General features: G+C 30.4%; 1 pseudogene; it reads left to right on the forward strand.

The window, feature by feature from the left end:
* The first annotated feature begins 5,096 nt into the window (after positions 1–5,096).
* LOC137805957 (putative pentatricopeptide repeat-containing protein At1g68930) lies at positions 5,097–8,259 on the forward strand (annotated as a pseudogene).
* The last annotated feature ends 1,292 nt before the right edge of the window (positions 8,260–9,551 follow it).

Here is a 9,551-nt window from a genome sequence, read left to right on the forward strand (position 1 = left end):
AAAAACTTTTGCAAGCATCGTATTGTCATAATCACATCAGTTAGGCTGTAAAGAAACTTTTTGAATGGGTATATTTAGGAAAAATTGAAATATAAGAGAAAATTATATATTTTTTTTATTTGATGAGTGAAAATTAAGAAAGATGACGATAAACTTTGAACAAATCCCGTAAAGAATTATTCTCCTCTCTATGCATGAAAAGGGAAGGAAAGTGGTGTTTAACATTTTAGATTTGAATATTAAAAAAAAGAAAATGTCTTTAAGATTTAAAAATATATTTATATTGAGAAAAATCAAAATTATATTTGTATCCATTTTATGATTAATATAAAAATACTTTTATAATATTATTTATTGTTTTCATTGTCTTTTCTACCATTCAGATAAGAAAAAGTTAAATTCTTTTTTATTCACTCTAGCAATATATCGATTCTATTATATTTCTCTACTATTTATCTTTTTCTTCTTTATTTCTTCCTCTTTATTTACTCATAATATCCTGTCCCAATGATATTATGAGTACAATCTTTGATAATAGCACTAGAAAGGGTTATCTATAACTCTATAACATTAATAAAAGAGAATGATGTTGGTGTACATAAATTCTTATTGTTTTATCCTTTAAATAGTATTTTTTTAAATTAAAATAATTATTTATATAAAAAATTAATAAAAAAATATTTAAATTTTTTTATTATTCATATTTATTTTAATTTATATTTTTTTCATTATTTATTTATTTACTTAATAAAATAAAAAATTAAATCTTTTATATTTATATTTTAAAATAACTAAATATTTTTAAAAAAATAACGTCTATATAATTTTTATATTATATGAAATTATATATAATTTTAAATTATATTATTTTTAATTAATTATTCATAAAAATAATAAAATATTAGAATGCAAACAACATTAAGAGAGCACGTGTGTTTTCGTAGTTTATTATAAAACTAACGCTGAATGTAAATGAAAAATGTCGCCAACATATTAATTCTTTCAAATACCTTTTTATTATTGATTAAAACTTCTTAAAAAGTTTGCAAAAATCAAAATTAAAATCTTTATGTTGTAAAGTAACTGTTAACTAAAAAAATTTATGTTGGGAAGAAGTTATATTAACTGAGAAAATAATTAAATCATTATAATGCATAACTTAATGGTATATTCCATAAATTAAATCAGTCACTCATATTATTTTTTGATCAGAAATTAAACACTAACATTCCATAAATTAAACACTCTCATTCCACAAATTAAATACTCATATTATAAATAATAGCATTTGATAAAATTTGTGTAAAGAGTTAAAATTATTTGGCATTGCAAGTGTAGTAAAATTTAGTTAAAGCATTCATTTAAGCAATCATTCATTGTAGAGTTTTTAGTCTTCATCCGAAGGACTAGCATAATTAAAGGTTTTAGTATAGTAAGTTAAATTTCCCCCTTTTTTTAAGCTTTGCTTTTATATTTCACACGTTTAGTGTAGTGTCCCAACTTCATCATCCAATAAAAACAGATGACCCAGTTTTTTCTTTTAATGTTTCCAAATTTAACAGCAAAACTTCCCAACAATACCATAAAAAGAGTATAGCAGGTTCTTTGACCACCTTATCCATCTTTTCATCTTTTCTATGAACTTCCTTTCTTACACTTGACTCTAAAATATTGTCTGTCATTCAATCATTTATCACTTTCATTAGGTAGCAGGTTATTTTCATCCCCCCACCAATAAAGATTCCTAACTCCTACTTTTAATTTGGACCATGCTTAGAAAATACAGTTTACAATATATATATATATATATATATATATATATATAGAGAGAGAGAGAGAGAGAGAGAGAGAGAGAGACCAATTTTATAATAGTCCCTTTAAAATTTCTGCTAATGATAAATTGTTAATAGCTAATATAATATAGTACTTTTTGTACTCATAATGCAATGTTAATGAACTTCTAACTTGAATATCAGTAATTGCATGGCTAAAACTGAAACTAACATAAATCCAACTTACCTCTAGCATGTAATTGTTTATTGTTAATCCTTGCATGAGTTAGTATTACGTACTACTTCGTTTTTCAAATGGAGGAAAAAGCTGCACAAACACAATGTATTATATATGTATAATATTATTGCTGAAGACAGCTAAATTCAAAGAAAATGATCTAAGAGAGGAAGAGATTGATAACGTTTCCTTTATCTTCAAAATGAATAGGATGATACCTTTGACCTTTCAAACGACACCTAAGGACAACAAGATGCATACACTTCAAATACCAGTCATTGAATCCATCACATTCCACCTACCCATAATAAATCAACAATTGAATTGTCGTTGCAACTTGCAAGTGGTAACAAACAAAATTTGACATAAACATATCTCTTTAACTCCTGATTTGTCACCATTATGGAAAATTAAAACCCTAAGACCAAAATTAATTTGACGCAATTTTTTTTTCTTGGCCTCCATGATCTGCTTCCTTTAATTATTTTAAAAGCAATAATTCGCTTTCTCTTCACGCTCTATCTACTTGCCCTTTAGATATCATTAACCGTTATATAGAATAGAAACCACACAAGTTAAAGCTTTAAAGCCCCATTCTCTAACACCTTCTCCATCATTTGAACCATTTTTCATATTGGTGATGGTAATATGAGCCATAGGAAGTCTCATTCACATGGAAGCATACCCTTTTCGTGGGAAGACAAACCTGGTGTTTGTAAGACCCCCAACAGTGATTTCCCTCTAGATATAGGGATGAATCAAACACTAGCTTCCCCCTTACCACCATTAGCTTCTAACCATTTGAGGAGCAACTCAAGGAGAATGCTGGAAATTCAGGACAAGAAGATTCCTCTTCCTCCTTGCCAACTACAACCTCCTCGCAGAAGCACTTCTGAGAAGGAGAAGGGGTTTAGATGGCAGGAAGACCCTTTTCTTGTAGCGTACAAGGAGTGTACCAAAAGTGAGAAGAATTGCAAGGTGCCAAGGAAGAACAAAAAGGGTGTTGGATCTAACTTTAGGTTAAGCAAATCTATTTTCTCATGTAGAGGTGCCAATGATGTAAAGGATGATATTTATGTGAAGCTGGCTCCGTTCCCTTCTCTTCCTGCTGGTAGAGATCGTTCCTTAACATTAGAAGATCAACACAAACGAGGCTTCAACTATGAAACATGGCTATAATATATACTCTCTTCTTATCTCAAAATTTCTCTTTTCTGCTTCCCAAATAGTTGTAACTCACACTTGATTGTATAGTTATCAGTTTTTACCAAGTACGAAAGATGTCTGATTTGATCCACAATATGTTTCCCTGAAGAGAATATTTTTCCACTCCTTTAATCTTAAGGGTGTCTTCATCTTCTTCTTTTTTTTATTTTAAAATAGTGCTTCATATCTGAAAAGAGGAGAAAAAAGAGTTTGTAATCTAAATTAATCCAAACAAAAACCATAAAAAAGTTAGGAATGAATTATTTTATTTCTTCAAGATCATTGCACAGAATATTAGAGGTAGTGAAGAGTTTTTTTGTTAAGCGCCTGGACGAATAATAATTTATTTAGCTGTGTGAAAAAAAATTATTTTATTTTTCATCTGTGTGACTCAAACACGATAAATCAAATTTTATATTATTCGCACCAGCACCAAATAATTTGTTGATATTTTTTTCACCATTTAAACAGTATAATGTTAACCTGAAATGTAACCAATAATAATAATAATAATAAAGAGTTAAGTTGTGGTATATTATTTTCCAAAATATTAGATAGACATATATTTAAAGAAGTGACACTGAAAAATATAAACTCAAGATTATGGAAAATATGTGTTAAAGTATGGATATAATGAATTATTTTAGTGCGTTTTTTTTATGGGTGAGTTGGAGTTCGCAAACTAAAGATGTTGTCAATTCCTTCCTGCATATAATCATTTTGAACATGCATATAATCATAATCATTTTGAACATGCACATATAATCATAATCATTTTGAACCTGCATATAGTGAATTTTTAAAATTTTATAATTGTCATTTATTCCAAAATTGGAAATTCTTTTGGAAAATATATATGTAATAAATTTTTCGGATTCTAAAAATAAAATTTTAAAATAGAATTGAAAAACCAAAATCTCATTTCTAAAAAAACTTGTAATAATACTTTGAAAAAAGGATTTCTTAAAGCTCAATCCAAAAAAGTGTTTAAGAAATTTAAATTCATAAATATATCCTGAAATACTAAATTCAAAGAAATATTTTACTTTTTTATACGTGACGTGTTTACAAACTAAAGATGGCATTTTGATAATTAGAGTGTAGCTTCAAAATCATTGGTTGTTAATTAATTTTTTTTATCCTTTTATTAATTGGATTCTAACTTTTTTCATTTAGTCAAATTAGACAATGGGTCATTTAGTCAAATTAGACAATGGGTTATTTTGAAGAATTATATTGCATATAGCCTAGGCTTTATTTATCTAAAGTTAATTTAAAGTTTAAAATAATTGAAAGATAAAAAAAATGTATTAATTTCAATCTTTTATTTCTAATCTCATTTTAATTTAAAAATATATTATAAAAACTTTAATTTTTTTCACTTGATTTTTCAAAATTAACGGTCTCGCAGGAAATATACGTTAAAAATAAAAAATATTATACTAAACCCATTTAAAATTTAAAATATAAAAATATTAAAGTTTTAGAAAATCTTAAATCTAAACCTAAACCTAAATTTAAATAATAAAATTTATAAAAATATTTAAAATATTATAATTATAGTTGTCTATATTATTTCATAAATTAGTAACATTCTTTAATTATACATAATTATAAATAAAATAATCAATAATTCATTTTTCTAAAAAAAATAAGATCTTTTCACAAATAAAAATATTTTTAAATGAATTAAAACATGGTCTTAGTTTTGATCAATCTCTCTGAGCAACATGATGGAGTAATTTCTTTTTTGAAACTTTTTGATAATTATGTTATTCTCAAGGATAAAATACTTTTTCTTTTATAATTAATGTCGAACGGAACTGAGAGAAAGCAAGGCTAACTCAATGTATTTGAGTATCTTAAAACAATTCAATTCCATGTCTTTGTCTAACCAATACTGCGAGGTTCTCAAACATTGCCGCCACACAAAGAAGATCGGTTGCAACATAATCAAAGGCATAAACCTTTATGCTAAACAACTTAGTAATTGCCTCTGCAAAACTTGGAAGCGCCATTTATGCGCGCGGTGATCAAATGCCTCAACGGAATCTCTAGTCTTGGAACACACTTCTCTCTCCTCGTATTCAAAACTGGGTCGTCTTCCTGAGATGAAACGCGTGTTTGATGCAATGCCAGCCCCAGACAGGGTCTCATGGAATTGCCTTATTTCCGGCTACGCTGGTCGTGGTTTCCTTATTCAATCGGTGAAGTCTTATAATATGATTTTGAATGATGGGTCATTTAATTTGGTTGGGTTGGATTATCCACTATGCTTATACTTGCATCTAATGAGGATTATGTTCTTTTGGGTCCGCAGATTCATGGGCATGTGGTGAAATGTGGTTTCAGTCTCATGTTTTTGTTGGGAGTTCTTTGGTGCATATGTACTCCAAAACGGGGCAATATTTTGTGCAAGACAGGGTTTTGATGAAATGTCCGAGAAGAATATGGTTGTTTAATACACTCAGTGCAGGGCTTATGCGATGCGGTAGAATTGAGGATTGGAGGCAGTTTGTTTTATGAAATGCGGGGAAAGGATTATATTTCCTTGACAGCAATGATTGCGGGATTTACTCAGAATGGCTTTGACATAAAAGCTATTGATTTATTCAAAGATGAGATTACAAAATTTTGAGATGAATCAGAACACTTTTGGAGGCGTGTTAACAGCTTGTGGTGGTGTTACGGATTTTCAAGAAGGCAAGCAAGTTCATGCTTATATAATTAGGACGGATTAATCAGAATAATATATTTGTTGGGAGCGCTCTTGTTTACATGTATTGTAAGTGTAAGAATATAAAATCAGCGGAATCAGTTTCTTGGACAATGACTTGCAAGAATGATGTATCTTGGACTGCGATGTTGGCGGACTATGGTCAGAATGGTTATCGTGAAGAAGCTTGTTAAAATATTTTGAGATATGCAAAGATTTGGGATGGAGCCAGATGATTTCATCCTCAGGGGTGTAATAAGCTCATGTGCAAAACTTACTACCCAAGAAGAGGGTGCTTAGTTTCATGCAGAGCTTTGATTTCTGGCTTAATTTCTTTTATTACTGTTTCCAATGCTCTGGTTACATATGGTAAATGTGGAAACATTGAACACTCTCATAGACTTTTTAGTGAAATTATATTTGTGGATGAAGTCTCATGAACTGCACTTGTTTCTGAATATGCAAAGTTTGGTAAAGCAATGAAATGAAACAATAAGGTTGTTTGAAAGCGTGTTGACCATGGTTTCAAACCCGACAAGGTTACTTTTATTGGGATTCTTTCAGCTTGCAGTAGAGCAGGACTAGTAGAGGAAGGAAATCAGATACTTGAGTCAATGAACATTACACGTGCATGATTGACCACTTCAGTGGAGCTGGGAGGTTAGAGGAGGAAAGGAATTTTTATAAAGATGATACCTTTCAGACCTGATGCCATTGGTTGGACATCCTTATCAAGTACATGTAGATTCTATAGAAACATGGAAATGGCAAAGTGGGCAGGTGACTCTCTTGTACAATTAGAACCAATAACACCGCTAGTTACATCTTACTTTTGAACATCTATGGTGCTATAAAGGAAATTGGGAAGAAGTTGCCATATTGAGAAAAGGGATGAGAGACAAGGGTCTGAGAAAAGAGTCAGGATGTAGCTGGATCAAATATAAAAACCAAGAACACTTTTTTTTCTACTGATGATCTGTGAAACCCATTTTCAGATCAGATACATTCTGAGCTTGAAAACTGATTTATAAAATGGCACAACAGAGATATGTGCCTGATATGAATTCTGTTTTGCATGGTGTTGAGGATTCAGAGAAAATAAAGATGCTTAATCACCATGGCGAAAAGCTTGCAATTAATTTTGGGTTAATATTTATTCCTCGTCGTTTGCCCATGCGAGTAGTTAAAAATTTAAGGGTTTGTGGAGATTGCCACAATGCAACTAAGTATATGTCTAAGAGCAGCCAGAGGGAGATTCATGTAGGAGATACTGATGGAATGTTATTCATGACCAATGGTTTTTCTTGGAGAATGAGGTGAAAATGGCAGCAGCAAGTGATGGAACAAGGAAGGCTCATATAGAGCTATAGATTTCTTGGAGGTGCATGATAAGTATGGAGGGTGATTGGTTGGGCCATATCCTTAAAGAAGGTGAAGGTAATGATCAAAATGTCTAACATAGAGAGTCTAGACAAGAAAGTAGAAGCTAGCATAATTTTGACAGCATTTACTCATATAAATTGATCTTAAAAAAACATGAGCCAAAACACCCTATTTATAGAGATGGTGCCTTACAGAGCAAGGAGCAAAGGTATGATGGAGAATACACAAAAGAGGTGTGGTTAGGGTATTGACTAAAGTCAATGTCACACCCTAGGAGCAAAGTTCTAGAAGTTAGGTCAACTTCTTACCATAAAAAGCTCTACTCAAGCTACAATGATAAGCACACCTCCCCTATTATGCTAAATGTACCCTACTCTATTGAAATTACAAATAAACTGAAATTAGTTGATGCTCAGCTCCCATGGCTTGGGCTCTACTCTTATGGTCCTCTGAGGAATCTTTGAACATATAAAGGAAAGTTTCTATGCCATTAGTAGCAGAGTCTCACTCTTCTTGAATCCTCTTTACCATAAACCTAGTTGTTGGGCCTGAGCTTGGACTTGAGATTGACCATCTTCCATCAGATACTGCCCATTCCGTTTGTTTAAGGATGGAATGTATTCAAGTGGAGACTTTTGGTGATAGATTCAATGAATCAAACTAGGTGCCCTTAAGCCCACTCAGATAAAGAGAGAAAATAAGTGCACTTCAAGCAACTCTAGAAAAAGAAGAACCGCAAGTAAGGTAACAATGAAATTTATAGCCTTCTGCGTAATTGTCAAATCCTGCATACAGAAACAAATACTATCAAAGGTGATCAAATTATCAGCATGGTCTACCTTGTTAAGATAAGTAATAATCATGCCAGAGTTTTATCATAGAATTCCATTCTTACATTAATATTAGATGGTGTGTAAATTGTTTTGTATAATGAAAGGTATTGAAAGGGTACTTAAAACTATATTACGTGTTGTACGTTATTGTAAGATATTATGTAATTAAATTTAATAATGATAGAATCCAATGATTAGTGGAATCTTACACTTGTATACTTCCTATACATGAAGTGATGTAAATACATACCAGAAACTATATTACTTGCAGCTTTTTGAGTTTTTAACAATATTTATGAATTTTAGTATTAAATTAATAAATTAGTGCAAATTGAAAATTTTATTGAGAGTACTTAGTATAATTGTATTTATTCTTATGATAAAACTCCAGTGATAACATAAATCATCAATCATGCAAAGAAAATATGAAAGAGCTTTAGATAAATTCAATTAATTTTATGTAGTTGATTGTGTCTTTCTCGTAGAATATACTCTGTTTCACGAAAATATCTGAGAATCACTGAAACAAGTACCTACGTCAAATTAGGGAGAGGAGCTCAAAATTATGAGGTAAGATGTAATGACTAAGACGCTCTTAATTAACTAGGGTGCGTGCTTCATTCATTCATATAATTTAATGTTAACTTTTTATACTTTTTGTCATACAAATAAATTTACTATTTTAATTTTTTATTTACATGAAAAATAATTCTGATAAATTACTGAATTAATCTATTTTCCTTGGGCATACGTCGACAATATCTGTCCACTTCTCCCTGTTCTTACCCTTTGGGTTGCAATCACGTGATTTCATGTTTATACCGTGCTACTTTAAGCTCATTTGGTGTGATATTATTTTATTTCATTCGAACTAATTCATGCCCTAATAAACCACTCTCCATGCCTCAATCAGTGTAGAAAACGATGTTTTTGTGTTTATTAATCAACACTGTGATTGAAGTAATCCTATAATAACAAAATGAAGTACCAACTTTGGGATTATTTAAAAAAAAATCCATAGTGAGCCATTCAAAACCCACTTGATTGGCAGAAAGGGACTTGGCTAGTATTGGGCTTCAAAGGTAGCCTCCAACACGTGATGTAGTGCCTTATAGGTATGGCCCATTCTGTTTATTTACAAATATTTTTATGCATTATTTATTTCCTTTTTTTCTTACCAAAAGAAGCTAATATTTAGTATTTTAAATGTATGTTATCAAATATTTTACACTGGTTCACCATCTTTAATTAAACTCATTTCTATGACAAATTTGTTTAGCATGTACAACATAGAGAATCAATAGCTATAATGTAACTATTCATATTACCTTCTCAAATATGATTTATTACGTTCTCACTCGAAACAACATACATAATTCATATGATCTCTTTAAAAAAGAAAC

This window comes from Phaseolus vulgaris, chromosome 3, assembly GCF_000499845.2.
Source record: "Phaseolus vulgaris cultivar G19833 chromosome 3, P. vulgaris v2.0, whole genome shotgun sequence".
NCBI classification, from domain to species: Eukaryota; Viridiplantae; Streptophyta; class Magnoliopsida; order Fabales; family Fabaceae; genus Phaseolus; species Phaseolus vulgaris.